The 16,447-nt window shown below is 38.2% G+C and overlaps 1 protein-coding gene across 1 annotated transcript in view; it reads right to left on the reverse strand.

Moving 5' to 3' along the window:
- Window positions 1–16,447, reverse strand: part of LOC148954500 (uncharacterized) — a 243,521-nt gene that overhangs the window by 58,759 nt on the left and 168,315 nt on the right. The gene's annotated exons all lie outside the window — the stretch shown is intronic.

Raw genomic sequence — 16,447 nt, forward strand, 5'->3', positions numbered from 1 at the left:
AATGAAATCTTTGTCGACATCATGTTTGAGTATGGTCTTCCTGAGAAAGGGTTTTGAAGTACTTAAAACAGAAAATAAATGCCCTTGTTCGTGTAGTTCCTTCGGTGTCGTAATGGCAACTAATAGACTTTTCTACTGTTCACCAGAAGATATACTGTACTTTCTTTGTCAAAAATGTCGGTGACTACACGTAGGTCCTCGGGCGTACTCTGATTAAGATCCAGTAAAATGTAATTGTAGGTTTTATTAGTCACCTGAATGTACGCTGACAACATACACTTCGGAGCGCCGGGGTATATCTGTTTATTTAGAGTTCTTAACGAGCTAGAATTACGAACGACTAAATAGATAATATAAATAGTGCAATTCAAAGCAAGGGTTCGCATACATTTGCTTTGATGAAACAGATTGTGTAGAACTAGAGTTATGGAAATGTGTTCATGATGGGAACGAACAGTGAACAGTTGTAACATTTCCTGTGAGAACTGTTCAATAGATTCAGCCAAATCATCAATAATCAGCCTTGAGTTCGATTCAATACTATTGAAAACATCAAGTCCCCGTATGAATTGTATTGGTATGGTTGTGGCAATAGTTTTTATTTGATCATAGGACTCCTGCCAAATACAATAGCAATAGTAGATTTTTTTGGTTCTTCCAGAAACATTTTTTCGCGATTTTGAATTATTTTAGCTAAGAGTTTTGTTTTCCCCGACATTGACGGTCCACACAGAAACGATCTGAAGGGTGTTTTAAATTGATACATGCTGCTGCTGCTGTTGACAACAGTTGGACTACAACTAACTGTAAATCATACGTGTTCAATGAATATGTAGTAGTAGCAATAATTTTCCCATAGATCTATCTATCTAGTACGTTAACAACAACAAAAAAACAGTATTTCATGGCAGCATTTATTTCGACAACATGAAAACAAATATTTGTTCAACATGAACAACGATTAGAATAACACTTTATGTTCAACCGGAGCAACAACAAAATTTCATGGCAGCATTTATTTGCAACATGAAAACGTCTATTTGTTCAACATGAACAATAATGATAAAAATGACACTTTATGTACAACAAAAAAAACAAAACACTTTTTGTCCATCAACAGCAAGAACACTATCTGTACAACACTTATTGTCTTTAAAAACTTTTCTGTACAACAACAACACTTTATGTACATTAGCACAGAGTAGCACACTTTTCTATACAACAACAACAACACTTGAAAAAAAAACACTTGAAAATTGAACTAGCACAGTTGAACATTATGAATTTAAAAATGCGGTCCCCCCCATCCCCCGGAGCCGCGGGGCCGAAGGCCGGCCGGCCACGGGTGGGACCCCCCCCCCGGGAGCGACCACGGGAAGCCCCCCCCTGGGGCCGGCCACGGGAAGGGCCCCCCACCCCCCGGGGCCGCGGTGGAAAAAACAGTACAATAGTTGTCGTCACTGCTGCTGCTACAGGTTAGTGGTTGGGTTAGTTGAGGATGGGTTAGTTAATTTGTGAAAGGGTTAGAGCATTTAATTTATGAATGGGTTGGGTGGTTTGTTGGTTATTGGGTTGGGTTAGTTGGTTAGTCAGGTTAGGCTAATTTATCCAGACCTAGTTGATTGCAATAGTCTATGCATTCAACTCGGTCTGAAATACGGGAGTGGCCATAAGGTAGTACACTCACACCATTCTCGAGCACATTGACTTTGTCAGATATACATGACATTGCATTTCTTTCCACTCTCACAGTATAATTTCTATACTGTAGAGAGCGAATTGCAATCACTTGTGCTCTCGGCACTAGGCTACTTTCTACACAGTCTCTGTACACGCTCATGTTGAAATTACTCTTTACAAAATGTGTAGGCACCCCTTTACACGCCTGCTTTTCATCCCCACTATGAGTTTTAACGCAATAAACTTTAGGACCCGGGAACACCCCCCTGGATATCAAATCACTCCCCGTCTCTGATTTTAACATTAATAGTTGGTTGGGGGCTTGACGTTTCACCAACTCGGGGTAGAGGGATGGATTCCAGTTGGTGAAATCCATCCGCGAGCTGATGTGTTCCCCCTCTTCTAGATCACCCAATAAATCTTCGGTCCCATTTACCTTTAACAGCAGAGAATCTGTATCCCCATAGTAAACTTGAACCTCCCCCTCCCGTGGCCATTGCACCTTGCACACATTATAAAAAAAACGACAAAAGAAGCTTTTTGGAAATTTCTAGTACTGAACTGCCGCCCGCTATATTCTTGTTCAGTACCATATTTCGCTTTCGCCTGTGTACAAGAACCATGCCAGCCTCTATGCTCGTGAACGATGTAAAATTGGGGTCGGCAATAATTCGTGCACACTCTAGAGGGTCAGTCACAACGTCGCAGCGAGATCTGTTACGTACACTTTCACACATTTTGCCAAACGCTGAATTTAGAATGAGTTTGTACATTTCCTTCTCCACCTTTGAGTTTGCCCTAGAGCGTTTATCGACCAAAGAATCGATAAACGTCTTTAAATATGGTCGCTGATTGAACTGCAGGACCCTATGTATTTTGGTGATTTTGAAACCATTGTTCACCATCCAGTGCAAAAGCACATGGTGAACAACGATATTCTCCTTAGGGTCCAAATCAGCAATCAGTTTTTGCTTAGAGGGAGTCCAGTGCATCCCCATATCCTCAACCAATGATCGATTGCAGGGGCTCAATGAGTCCCTGCTCACGGGTCAATTGATACAGGGAAAAACTAAATCTTTGACTGAGTCGTGAAGCGCCAGCGGAATATGACCGTCAATTTCAAAGAACCATCCTTGTGGCCCATTGTCCTCGACGGTGGTAATGTCGGGGAACTCATAAGGATTCTCAAGCCATTGATAGTTCCCACACGGCAAAGCGTAGTGAGACATTGCCGAGGGGTACAATGAGTTCATGTCCAAGAACACTGCATTTGACTTTGCACCGGTGCTTTGTCCGCTCGGATCGATTGACAAGACGCGGTCTCCATGTAAAACATACCCCCCCCTCATTGAACGCCCTACAAAAAGGTGCTGATCTACATCGGTGATTAGGCCTTTTTCCTCCCTAATAATTTTCAAATTCAAATCCATCACCAAATGGGGTGTGGAAAAATAGTAGCCTATATCTAACCCGAACTCTGAATAGATTTGATCTCTGTTCTTACAGACTATATCCAACAGAGTTAAAACGTCACTGGCCAAGTACAGTCTACAATAATCCCACCCATTTTTACAATCCCCCTTAGACCACACCTTCTTGGAAAACTCATATTCCTCGGCTGTGCATTCACTGCTGGTCAGTGAATTGTAAAAAGCTTCAATTGGAGGTAGTTTCACCTCGCTTAAGCGAGCGCCAGAACAGTTATAGTCGTATGCGTATACACCTTTGCAGGTCAACAGCTCATACATTTCACTGTCTGGAAAGTTCTGTTTAAGCAAGGGAAAGCTATCAAAATTGTCGCTTTTCTGCACTTGAATCAATTGACTCAATGCCTTGGGAAAAAAACTAAAGGAATCTAAAAACCTGATTTTATTCCAACACGTATGCCCATTATTTACTACCTGCCATTTCAGCTCGAGAAGCAACAACTTCTCGGCGGATTTGGGAATAATGTTATAGGTAAATGAACTATTTACCCATGGACTGTCTCCTCCCCCTTCCTTCTTGTACATACGTGCCAGTTTCGGTAAAATAAATTTTAAGTCGTAATTTGAGTTGTGGATAAAAACTGGAATAAAAAACTGCTGGCTAACATTTAAGTTACACGATTGATGCGCAGCCCCTCTAAAATTACTACCCCCAGAGGAGATTTCCGGCCACCAGTGATTATGGTCTCTGACTTTCCCCCTCCCCCCTCTTTTCCCTTTAGTCCCCTTATCCCCCTCTACAAACCCCCCCTTACATACCCAACATATTTTTTGATTTTTAATCGCGAGACGATCCTCTGCAGACAAAACCAATGGGTAATGGGTATTTATCAAACGCAAGATAGCACCATTAGCTGTGTCAATTAGTTTAGTCAGTGCCTTGATCATGCACTCCCCCCTCATCCAACGTTTAAACTATTTCTAACAACTGCATGGTGTTAGAACTTTCTCTTTGTGCAGGGGTTTAGGACACAGCAATAGCTTGATATTCTTTGATTCGGTTTGGAAATCTAGGATCATTCACCTCCAGCAGCTTAGCTTCAAAATCTAAAGATATTTTGTTGCACTGGAGGAGGTTGTTCTGAAAATTTTTAAAACGTAAAATGGCTCTATCCCCCGAAACCGTTTTCACTGTCCGGTAGCCATGCCATGTACAATGCTTCATATGATCTCGTAGTTTTATATCAATACCGAATTATGACAGGCATGTCGGACATTAGTAACGTTCCCCCTATTCTTACCACCCCCCCGAACTCTACTAATGTCGTTGTTCGGAGGTGATTGATACATTGAAATGGGACGGGTGCTAGTTGGGGGTGTATATAACAACCAAACCCCGTGTCCGACCAATTCAATTGACGGTCCCCTTACAGGGAAGACCACCCCATTCTTTTTTAAACAAACCCCATCTTCAAATTCAGTTTCATACTGAACCACAGTAACGCCGATATTTAAATGGGCATTAGCCCTTTCAAAAATATCAATGGATCTTAGCGTCACTGGGTATTTTCCCTCTAAACATGAGAAATCTACAATTTGGAAATTGGACCCTTCCTTCCCATGTACAGCCCAATCGTCTAAATTCGTCTTGGTATTGTCACGTGCTAGAGGCTCGAATGCTGTTATGAGGAAAGCATACCTGAAACATTTTTGATCTGTTTCAAAACAGATCCGCTGGACACCTTTACAACCTTCTAGATCTGGATTATATTTTAAAGCTATACCCTCATCCCTATGCCCCCCTCTTAAAATAAAATCTTTCTTAAATTTACAAATAACGCTTAAATTTTCAATAAATAAAACTACAGACCCACTACCGTTTTCGTTAAAGTTTTCGAGATGCGCTATAATATGACCTATCCAATCTATGAAAACACCCTCAAAATTTTCTAAATTCGGATAAATCACGCGCATCTCGGAATGTATGTAGTGGTGGTAAACTTCGCTTTTCCCCTCATTTAAATAAAACACCTTTAAAACAATAGAAACCTTAATTGAATCCCTCCCCCACAATTGAATTTGGTTCTCCAGAAGTGCACGAATTTTATCTACATAGTCATGCACAATTTCTACAGGATCAAACACATAATTTCCCCCCATAAGTGAATTAAACGAATCCCCAAAAGTGTAGACAACTATTGCATTTAAAATTGTGTTGGACAGCTGAAAGTTGGAAAATGGTGTAAATTGGACATTACCCCCCTCCCCCTCTTGTATATTATCAGCACCCCCTCCCCCACATTGTTCAATATTAGAGGTATGCGAATGCTCCACTTCAGTTGCTTGAATTGGATTCGTTAGGGTATCGGAGGCTAGAGGAGGAGGAGGGTTCCCAGTTACTTCATTTGTAAAATCGTCTAAAAGTTGCAATGTGTTTTGACTCAAGTCCCCCTGCCCAACTGTGCTATTATCTACATTTAAAAAATCATTTAAATACTCATCAATATTAAACGGTATTTGACTGTCAGGTAAAATGTTATCGTCCCATGTTGAATTGTTGTTGGAGAGCTCCTCTCCTTCTCCAACTGATGATGATGATGATGATGATGATGATGACGACAATGAATATGGTACCAATACTCCAATCTATAAATGAAAAAATAGCTTATTTTCAAAGTGTTCAAATCATCCATACCGTTAAAATTTGGATTATTATTTAGATATTATTTAAAACGCACATAGTAGTAGTAGTAGCAGTATGCACATAGTAGCATTTGGTTAATTCAACTGAAAGAAAATCCAACTTAACGAAAATCTAAAACCCCGCTTTACATAGAAGAACAAAATTTAATTTTGTTCAAACAACTCCCCTCAATTTCCACTATTTAATGCTCCCCCTCCGATCCGGCCCAGCGGGCCACCGCAGCGCATCCCGCGGCGCTTCCCGCAGCGCTTCCCGCGGCATTTCTCCCGGTGCTTCTCGGGCACCATAGCGCTTCCCGGCCGCCACCGCGGCTCCCAGTCGTTTACATAATGTCCAAAAAAAAAATATTGTTAGACCATAAGTCGTTTCTCTCTCTCTCTAATTCCCTACAGGTTGTCTAGGACTCATTAGCTTAATTATTGTAAGCCGCGTCTGTTCTGTTCCAAGACTGTTCAGCAGGAAAATACAATTAAATGAGAACCGTTAACTCTTATTGAATGCTAAGCCCCTAAATTCTTGGCAAGTTGTAAGGTTGAAAGCTGTCAAAAATATTACGCAAATTAGAATTCATATGTGCAAAGAGATAAATGGGGTAATCTCTGTCCTTCCCCTAAAACTATAATATTCAATTATGAAAATTAGCATTTTGAGTTTCAAAGTGGAGAGATAGCAGTAAACTACAAATTACCTAAAAATATTATTATGAGATATCGAAGAGATAGCAACAGTGGGGGGACAGAGAAAATAGCAAAGATTAGAAAAAAAGAGTGGTTTCTTTGACATGCAAAAAAATTATATTATATTTAGATATCTCTGAGGGAGGGGGGGGCAGAGAAATTTAAAACAATGGTTGGGGGCGAGGGGTTAATATTCCAATATCCCTGAGATACACTTTTACACAGTGTTGAAAAGTAGTGAAAAGAAAAGACTAAAAAGATATTGGAAGAAATAGATATATATTTCTATAACTAGAGGTAAAAATGCTCACATTTGCAAATCCTGGCTGCACTTGGGTGCCAGATGGTCAGGGTAGTGCGTGTTGGAGGATGGACGGTACGATAACATCACGCTCTTGTGTAGACGGGGCAGGTATTAAAGGTCCATGGAAAGCAGTCGCCCACTCTCTCTTTAATTTCCTGCTAGTGGATGGACCAGCCATGTCACAATCCAGCGCAGATTGGGCTGCGGCTTGGGCAGGTAACACTTGTTTAGGAGGCTTCGGCCAGCGACCATATTGGACAACTGTCGCCTTCGCAGGGGGCGCATTATTACCCCTTGCTCTCTTACTGGGTGGCGGCGGGCATTCTTCACAATTTGCCTTAAAGAAGAGAAAAAAGTTAGTATCGAAAATAATTTCCACCTTTTTTTTACAGAAAGAAAATTAGTACCCTCATCCACATAATTTTGTCTAGAAAAGCATTTATCACTAAGAAACCCTCTCCCCCCAACATTTTCAGTAAAGCAAAAAGTAAAAATATACTAAACTCAGAAATCAAACGTTTTTATTACACAACTTGTGAAAAAAAAATCATGACAATCAGTAGTCTATAGCCTTAGGATAGAAATCAATGTTTCTATTTTTATCATTTAGAAAAAAAAATAAATGTTCCAGTCTATAGGCTTTAAATTAGATAAAAAAAAAGATTGTTAACCCAGCAGCCTATAGGCCTCAATTTTGCAAACATAGGTTAAATGCTATTAAATTTACGCATAATATAAGCTTCATGCAACTCCTAAAGACTTTTTCTTTCTAGCCTTGCATATCAAAGTTAAAAACCATAGTTTTCACGCACCCCTCCTGGGAATATAAAAGAAACTTTATGGAAAGAAAGCTTGAAAAAAATTAAAAACATACCTAGAGACGCAACGCATATATTTACACATTAGTTTTCTTGTCAAAGGGTATACATATCTATACAACGAACCCCCCCCCCTTACTTTTCATTCGAAGAAACAGTTTGTTTTCATTTTACAATGATGGCGATAGAATTGAGGCATGTCAACCCCCCCACCCCCTCCCTTTCAGCAATGTCCTAAAAAATATTGTTAGACCTTAATTTGAAAATAACTCGTTTCACCGGTTCTCCAAATACAAGTTGCGTTTGCCTAGCTTAATTATCGCAATCTCTTTTTGCTCAAAACTATTTTTAATTTGACGGGGGGAACAATCCTTTTGGATGTGTGAAACCTTTTACAGGAAGTGCTTTAAAAAGGGTGACAGCTAATTTTAACCTCGCGCTAGAGAGCCTAATGTCAAACAGAGCGGCATAATCAGGGTTGCCACTCAGCGTGTTTTTTGGTGTCACTTTGGTTAGCAAAATAGTGTCAAATTTGTATAAAAAGTGTCATTTTCCAAAAATTTGCCGCTCGCGACGCTTCGCGTCGCGCGCGCTCATATCGACAAGCTTTTCAAATTGAAAATATTGGCCAATCCACTTGGGATCCCCCCCCGCGTGGTTTTCCACATCCATGAAATTTACGATCTAATGCCATCTATCAACTATAAACAATACATTTTGATTTTACTTAGTCGGTCCTGATTTCCGGCTTTGAGCAGCACTTCCACTCTTGTCAACCTTTCAGCCCCCCTCGTAAAACCTGCTAAAATGAAAATGGTGCTTAGTGTATAAAATAGGAACTCGTTCCACAGAGTACTTTCTTCTTTATTTTCTGAGAAGTCTTTGTTCATAGTGTGAAAAAGGAACGGAAAAAGAAAAGAGGAAAAACCTTCAGTTTTTTTTCTTTTGATAAACAGAAAAAAGGGACAGCAATACTCGTCTACATTGATAGTTTTTCTACCAGTTTTTCCATAAAATGGATTATCTGGATTATTACAGTGCATTCAGGTGCTTGAAACTTTTCTTTTTTCGAAAATGCTGAAGAGAATGCCACGAACATAGATCGTAGCTATTGATGACCCTATGATAAACACAACTAATAGTGGTTCAGACACTAAGTTTTTCAAATAATTTAGTTGGCAACAACTAGAAGAAAAACAATGAGACAGCTATATGATCTAATCTGTTTATCACAACCTGAATAGAATAAGTTTCACGAGAACTCTCGCCACTCCCAGTAAATTTTTCTATAAGATGTCTTCAGGGACAAGGGCATAGGAACCGTTAACTAGAATTTTAAGTATCAATATGAAAGCACCTTTATGATAAAACACGAGCATTTAGAGTATCAGCGTGAAAGCACATTTACAATCAGAAATTAGTGGGAATGAAACAACTAAAATGAGGAAGTGTGTCCAAATTCAATTTATGTAATGATGTAACATAAATTTAAGAAAGAAAAAAAAGTGAAATTAGATTGTGATTTTGCTAATGATTGCATAGGATCTAAGATAATGGAAGTTTGGTATCAATTTTGTTTTTAATATGATGGTTATGTATGACTTTTAATTTGTCCATTGCCAAGAGTTCAAAGAAAAAATATGAAAAATATGAACAGAAATGTTAGAGCGCATCACCGGCCCAGTCACTGGTCATATTGCGTCATTGGCCCAGTCACTGAAGAGGTCACTAGACATTCTTGTGGGACAACAGTGAGCTTAGTGGATGTTTTTGCGTTGCTGAGTCTTTGTGTGATGTCACCAGTAAGATTTTGAATCACTGGGATTCAAGAGCTCCATTCACATAAATCAATGAAAAGACGCGTAAAGCTAAGCACTCACTGGTCCAGTGACAGGTTAACATAGTAAAAGCTATTAACATAGTGGCGCAAAAATACACTCTTAGCTTTTCTTGCTCTTTTCTTCTTTGAATTGAAGTCAACCCTCAACTAATAAAATATAAAAATTTAATTCAAAATGTCAAACCGCTTGACTGACTTATCGTCTATGAGCATACAAATGATTGCAACAAAATAAAATAGTTGAACTAAACAACTGAAAAAAATTGAAGGCTTCTCCACCACATTTTAATTAATTGTCTGTCTCTGTCCTCTCTATAGCTAAGTATTTCGTACCGAAAATCACTGGGTGATCTTCGCTTCTCAGTGATAAGAATAAGAATATAAAAGTTTCTCACACACAGATAGATACAAACACGTTTACGTTTTTCACCACACAGAAAGATTCTTGGACAGGGTTGCCACCGTCAGTAGGATTTTACTAGATCTAGTAAAAAAAAATCTGGTAAATTTAGAGGATCTATTCAATTTCCCGAAATCTAGTTAAAAGTCATGATTTGTAGTTAACAAAACTTTCGTTATTTTCCTTGAATTCAGGAACAAAAAAAAGGGTCCATTCATTAAAAAATCTGATTCCAATTATGTTAGATATTATGGTTATTATTACTCTCATTTTTGTGATTTCGCGTCAACCTTAAAACTTGAAAATCTTTACTTTTCTCTTGACTTCTTCTTGATACTCGCTTTGAAAGGCTAACTATTTAAAAACAGGCCTAGCATCTCAGCTCAATTTGTTTTCAGAAAATTTTTCCAGACTCTCATAACAGCTGTCACGCGTGTTGGTTAGCCTTGTCCCTATTTAAAGACGCTGCTGGAAACGAACTTTTTCCATACTTGCCCAAATTCTTTCTGACTCTGTGCAGCTTGCCCCATTCAAGTGTTGGAGCAGAGAGACAGTTCTTGATTTTGTCAGTCATCAAAACTAAAAACCAGAATAGGCTAAATGTCTCAAGTGTTTCGTCCCTTATGAAAACGAAGCAACTTATTCTCAGGTCTTCAAGTGGAGTACATTACTGGGTGATCCCCAGCAATTTGACTCAGGCTATCAAGAAATGGAAACAAGTAGACCCCTTCAGTCAGAATTCAACACTAACGGGTACTTTAAATTCAGATGAGGCCGAGGATGATTAAAGCCTTTTAAGTGCAACTTTTTTTTAAATGTGAATACATATTTTTCTTCTTACTTTTCAATTTGTATGATTTGCCTGACCTGAAGAATATTGATCCCTTATTTAAAGACTAGCCCAATTAGTGTTTTAAAAGTGGCAAATTTCCTCTTAAAAATGCAAATTTGAAGGGTTTAGATTTAAAACCTAAAAACGGAAACTTAGGGACGTATTTCAAAAGCTGTCAGTTTCAAACACACCTCAGATTCTAAGCACTTCATCGCCTGACTTGCTTTGTGAATATGAGTTGTAGCTGTTTTTCTTCGTTGATTGTTTTTTAATTTTTCAATATATCTGAATTTTATGACCTGAAGACCATTGATAAATTTAAAGCTGGACTTCACCAGCAGGATTTCCAGAATCTAAGATTCCAGACTTTTGTTTGACGTTTTGGATACACTGCATCTGGAATATGAAGCCTATCCAGTAGTACATCCAAATAAAAAAAAAGGGTTTTCGAACTTACAGGTTTCCAGAATTTTCAATCCTACTATGAGCACGAAAGAAAAGAGGAAAAGACAAAAAAAGAAGAAAAAAGGAAAAGAGATTGTGGAAATCCTATTGATTATCCTCCTATAGTAAAAATCGATGCTTGATCGTGCGCGTGCCGCAGTAGCCGCACAAATTTTTTTTGAGCATTTAGTAAAAACAGATTCGATTTAGTAAGCTTTTCCTCTCAGATTTAGTAAATTCTTCCAGGCCAGGCTGGCAACCCTGTTCTTGCATCTACTAAGTGCCGCGCCTGGAGTTAAGATAAGAATCTTAACTGACATAAAAGGGATATCGATGCATATCTGCATTGACAGTTGACCTTCCAGTTTTTAGTATGAAAAAATTCTTTTTTTTGTAAAATAGTGCTACTTACCAAAAAATGTGCCACTTTTGCTAAAAAGTGTCCTAATAGTGTCAGGTGTCCCGATAAGTGCCATTAAAAAAAAAAAGTGTCAAAAGTGACACTAAAGTGTCACCGGTGGCAACCCTGGGCATAATGCTGTAAGAATTGACGGAAGTCAGTGGTCGCTTTTAGCTAGGATATAGAATGCTTAAAATTGTATAAATTTCACGAAAAGAGGATTATTTCCATTGCGATTATTATCGTTGTAAAAACAGTGGAGGAGGGGTTAGGTTTTGAGGGTAAAAAGAACACATTTTATGTTTTCTATCGAGTATAAAGATAGCATGGTGGTGTTTTGTATTGTGGGGGGGACTTAGATATACTGGAGGGTGACCAAGGAAAATAATTTTATTTTGAAAATAAAATTGAACATGTACTTACAGTGCTTATCGTGGCTGCCAAGGCTTCAAGCTCATCAATAATATTTATTCTTTTTCTTTCAGCTGTGTCACAAAACTTTATGATAATGTGATCACAATGCAAGTCCATTATATACGAAATCTCAAGGATGAATTTTTATGTAACGGGGAAAACCATATGTAAACCGACTCGCTGATTGGCTGAAAAGGAAACACGTGATCTAACTGTTTCCTAATTCCTGAAAACTCTGAACATTCGCCTCTAGCATGCACTTGGCCAAAACAACAACAACAACAAATACTGTTTCCTATTTCTGGATCATAACATTCGCCTCGAGCATGCACTTACAACAACAACAACAACAATCAATTGATCTTGAAAGAAGAGGTCATTGACTCCGGTCCCCGTTATACTCAATAATCCAGAAAACATCCATCAAAGTGAGAAAAATACTGTTTTTCCATTCTCACTTACAAAAACCATAAAACAGACATAAATTGATGTTGACATCCATGAAAAACATCAAATAAATTGACCAACACTCATAACCGTCCAAGAAACATCCATAAAAGTGAGAAAATTCCTGTTTTTTCAAGTGAGAAAAATTCTGTTTTTTCATTCTCAGTGAGAAAACCATCTCCCTAGGGACTCTATGCCCATATTTGGTGTGCTGTTCGGACTGGCACCCCCCTTTCTACTCACATTGACCAAATACTTTACCCCTACCCCATCTAATGTGCAAATATATAGCTCAAAATATGTATTTCCCATCTATTCTGTCATTTCTCTTTGTCTTTTCTCATGCTAAGTTGAAAGAAAATGGCGAAAAAACCGGTTTACAGTGCGTTAATGCATGAACAACTTGAGCGGTCGGGGGTATATCATACAAGTACCACGAATTTTTTATTCATTCGTGTTTGTTTTTGAAGGAAGTTCCCACAGACCAATTCTGGGGGTGCAAGGCCGTATCCAGGTGGAAGAGGGTATGGGGCTTGACACCCCCCCCTGCCCAAAGTTTTGTACAACCCGTAAAAACGAAATAAAATGCATATCAACAAATGTTTTATGCGTTTTTAAAGTTTTTCATTGTAACCCCACCCCCGAACAAAAACCTGGACATACCTTTGCTAGAAGAAGTGTAACCCCACCTCCACATCCCTCCTTGCACTTGTGATCTAAATATATTATCAAATAGTTTGTGGTAACGAAATCCGGGTTGCAGCGGTAGCTAGCAACCTAGTAAGAGACGATCAAGTCCAATGTTAAGAAATATAAAACCCATAGCTCCTAAAAAAAAGTCAGATCACAACAAAAAGTTCACCATTAGAACTGCCTTGTTCGAAACCCCTATATAGGAAACTTTCTGTCCCTTGGCTTGAACAGCAAGGGAAATATATTGGCTTGGAAATCAAGAAAAGTGGCAGCTACTACAGAATTCTGCCTAAACGGAATCTTTTTTTCTTCCACAGATAGCTTGGCAGTGGAACATCGTAGAGAGTTGTTCAACGGCTCATTTTAAAGGAAATTAATGGGGTTAAACACGTTTTGTAATTAAAACAAATTATTTTTAAAATAGAGTCAATGTTTTACAAAAAACTCCATATTTTATGTTAAAGATTGATCAATGACGTCATAATCGTAGGTTGGAGTCAGGTCTTATCTTACTATTCCAATTAACAAAAAGGCGTAGGCTTTTTCCTGTTTTTACATAAAGGACCAATATAGCTCAGTACAAATTGAGATTATTTAAATTTTTATATAAGAATTTTGATCAAAACTGGGGAGTCTTACCCTATAGCCTAGGGCTATATCTGACCCCATTAGGAGGGGGCTTGGAAAAATTGAGTGGCACCAATTGAATGAGTATTTAAGGGATAATCTACAACAATATTCTAGTTAAGGGTCTTCTTCTGATCTTGAAGAGTAGATAAGTTACAGGGCCGGCCCTAGACGTTTTTTTGGGTAATAATAAAAATAGTAGTTGTTGCTAGACTTTATTCTTTCTTTATAATCTACTAAAAAATATATTTATCGTGACCTACCTTGGTAGGTGTCTAGTTCAATCGTTATTAGCACACCAAACACTACTAACAACTCACTGTAGCACCAAGTCACTTGAGACCCACACAACTGCGTGCAATCCTCTTTCTCCCCCCAGTTTATTCAAAGCTTTATTCTTTAGCTCCAAACGGGAAGTTTCTGTTTCTTTTAAATTCTTCCCTATCATCTCTTCCTGCCCCAATTTAGAGGTGACCTGCTTTTTTTAGCCTTCTTATGGGATGGTCAAGAAGCACGATCTTTGGAAATATGTCCTTCTTTATGCCTAAAACGTGGCCTAGCCATAGCTGTTTATAAATATCTCGTTAATAAAGCTTAAACATTATATGAAATCTAGACAAAATATGACCTCACTGGTAAAACTGAAGAAAAACAAGTTGTGATGCCTCTTAAGAAAGAATCAACACGCTTCAGAACAATAGAGACAATAAAAATATTAAATATCTATACTGTTACTTTTTTGTGAATTGCTGAAAGTCTTCCGATCTATCAAAGTATATGGGGAGACTTATAAGAGTGGTAATCGGCGCTAGAATTGAAAACAAAAATCACCAACGCCATCTAGCATTTAACGAATTTTTGAACCCAAAGCCGTTGCATACCGTACTTTCAGGCACTTTAAAATGCAGAGGAGGGTAAAGAAAAAAGAAGTCTGTCCCCTGTAGGCCTGTCTGTTTAAAATCTACAAGCCTAATTAACCTGCCAAGATCTTCCTAGCTCTTCCTATGCTTAATTGCCGAAGATTGAACTCTCGTAAGTTTCTCATTTACGAGAAACTTACGCCCCAAACTCTCCACCCCAAAACCATAAATAAAATCACCCAGTACATTTACTGTTAATATAATCTAACTTTAAATGTTTCACCCTCATCCATCTATTAGCCATCAATAAACTACTAGGCTAGTCATTCTGCAGGAAAAAAATCGTTAAACCTGGAACAATTGCAATTGGAAATGATCTTACGCTAAAATATTCAAAAAAAATGTGAAGAATAACATAGTAAAACTTTGCAAGATTCTGAAATTGACTAACACCCCAAAAATCGAACTTAAAAAGCACAAATTTAAGCACAAAAATTAGCTTTGATGTCAGTAAGGAGTGACGCGGCTCAATAGTTACCGAAACTAAAATAACAGAATTTTGATAATAATAGATGATCAAAAGGATTGAATTTTTATGCTGATGTAAAATATATTAAACTCATTAGATTCATTATGTTGATTTCATATATAGAAAATTTATCAAGTTTAATGTTAATCATCAAAAGTTATGAGCCAGAGAAAATTTGTCCAGTTCTTTAAAAAGGGGAGAAATACCCCCAAAATGTCAAGCAATAATAATGAGAATCCCACCACCAGATTCAGCATCTTAGAAAATTCTACTGTAGAGGCTCTATGCTCCTATATACAAAAATGTGGAATTTTATATTTTGCCAGAAGAAAAGTTCTACAATTTATTTACTTTTTTGGGCTCAGGGGTAATCGTATTGAGCCAGGGATCCTAGAGGATCGAAATAGGGCTCAACTGATCAGAAGTTTAAAGTTATAGTGCCCCGTTTCAGCAACCAAAGATATTGAATAACAGCTAACCCTCCTCCCCCACCACTTTTTACGCAAGTTCGTCTGATAAAAATTTTGACATAGTCTTTTTGCTCAGCATTGTTGAATAGTCTAATAGCTATGCTTTAGAAGATACCATAACCATTCACAACCCCTAGGAAAATGGTTCTATGAAGCGAAATGTACCCATTGTTTACGTATAGTATTTGTTATTGGGAAATATACAGACATTTTTTCAGGAGAGGATTGAATTTTCTGCTTGGGGATTTACTATAGTGAAAATTTTCCGCGTGGAGGAAAGTTTCGGGGGGGGGGGGAGATATCCAGGGAAAAGTATACACTGGGGGAATTTACTAGAAATACTTTATGTAATTCTTTTTATTGGTCTTACTTTATCTTTGCCGACTAAATTTAACATATTGAAATGTTCATGGGGAAATTTTCAGCGGGTTCGGAATTTTCTGGAGGGGTTTTTCATGTAGGTAAATTTTATGCAGGAAAAATTATCCATGGGGTATCTTTCTGCGGGAACAACTATCCACTGGGGGTGGGAGGATTTCCGGGAAAAAATTTCTGTAGAGGGGGATATCCGACATAATTTGAAAAACGATCAGAAATTAAAGTCTTTCAAATAAAAGTATGCTAAGGAAAATTTTTCAGGGGAAAGGGCTGTAAGTTCCGAACTTTACCCGTTACTTATGTATAGTACCTGCTAATGGGTAAGCAAGAAATTTTTCTGGGGGATTTTCAGCGAGGATGGAACTGTCCGGGAGGAATTTTGTGGTGCTCAGTATTTTCCATGGGAGGGACTTTACTTTGAGGATTTCCTCACATTTCCCGTGTGAGGAGGGAATTTTCCACGGAAGGAAGCTGGATTTCTAGGCATTACTTAAAACATGATC

Source organism: Artemia sp. Qi Xiang Cuo, chromosome 3 (genome assembly GCF_049724085.1).
Source record: "Artemia sp. Qi Xiang Cuo chromosome 3, ASM4972408v1, whole genome shotgun sequence".
Classification (NCBI taxonomy): Eukaryota; Metazoa; Arthropoda; class Branchiopoda; order Anostraca; family Artemiidae; genus Artemia; species Artemia sp. Qi Xiang Cuo.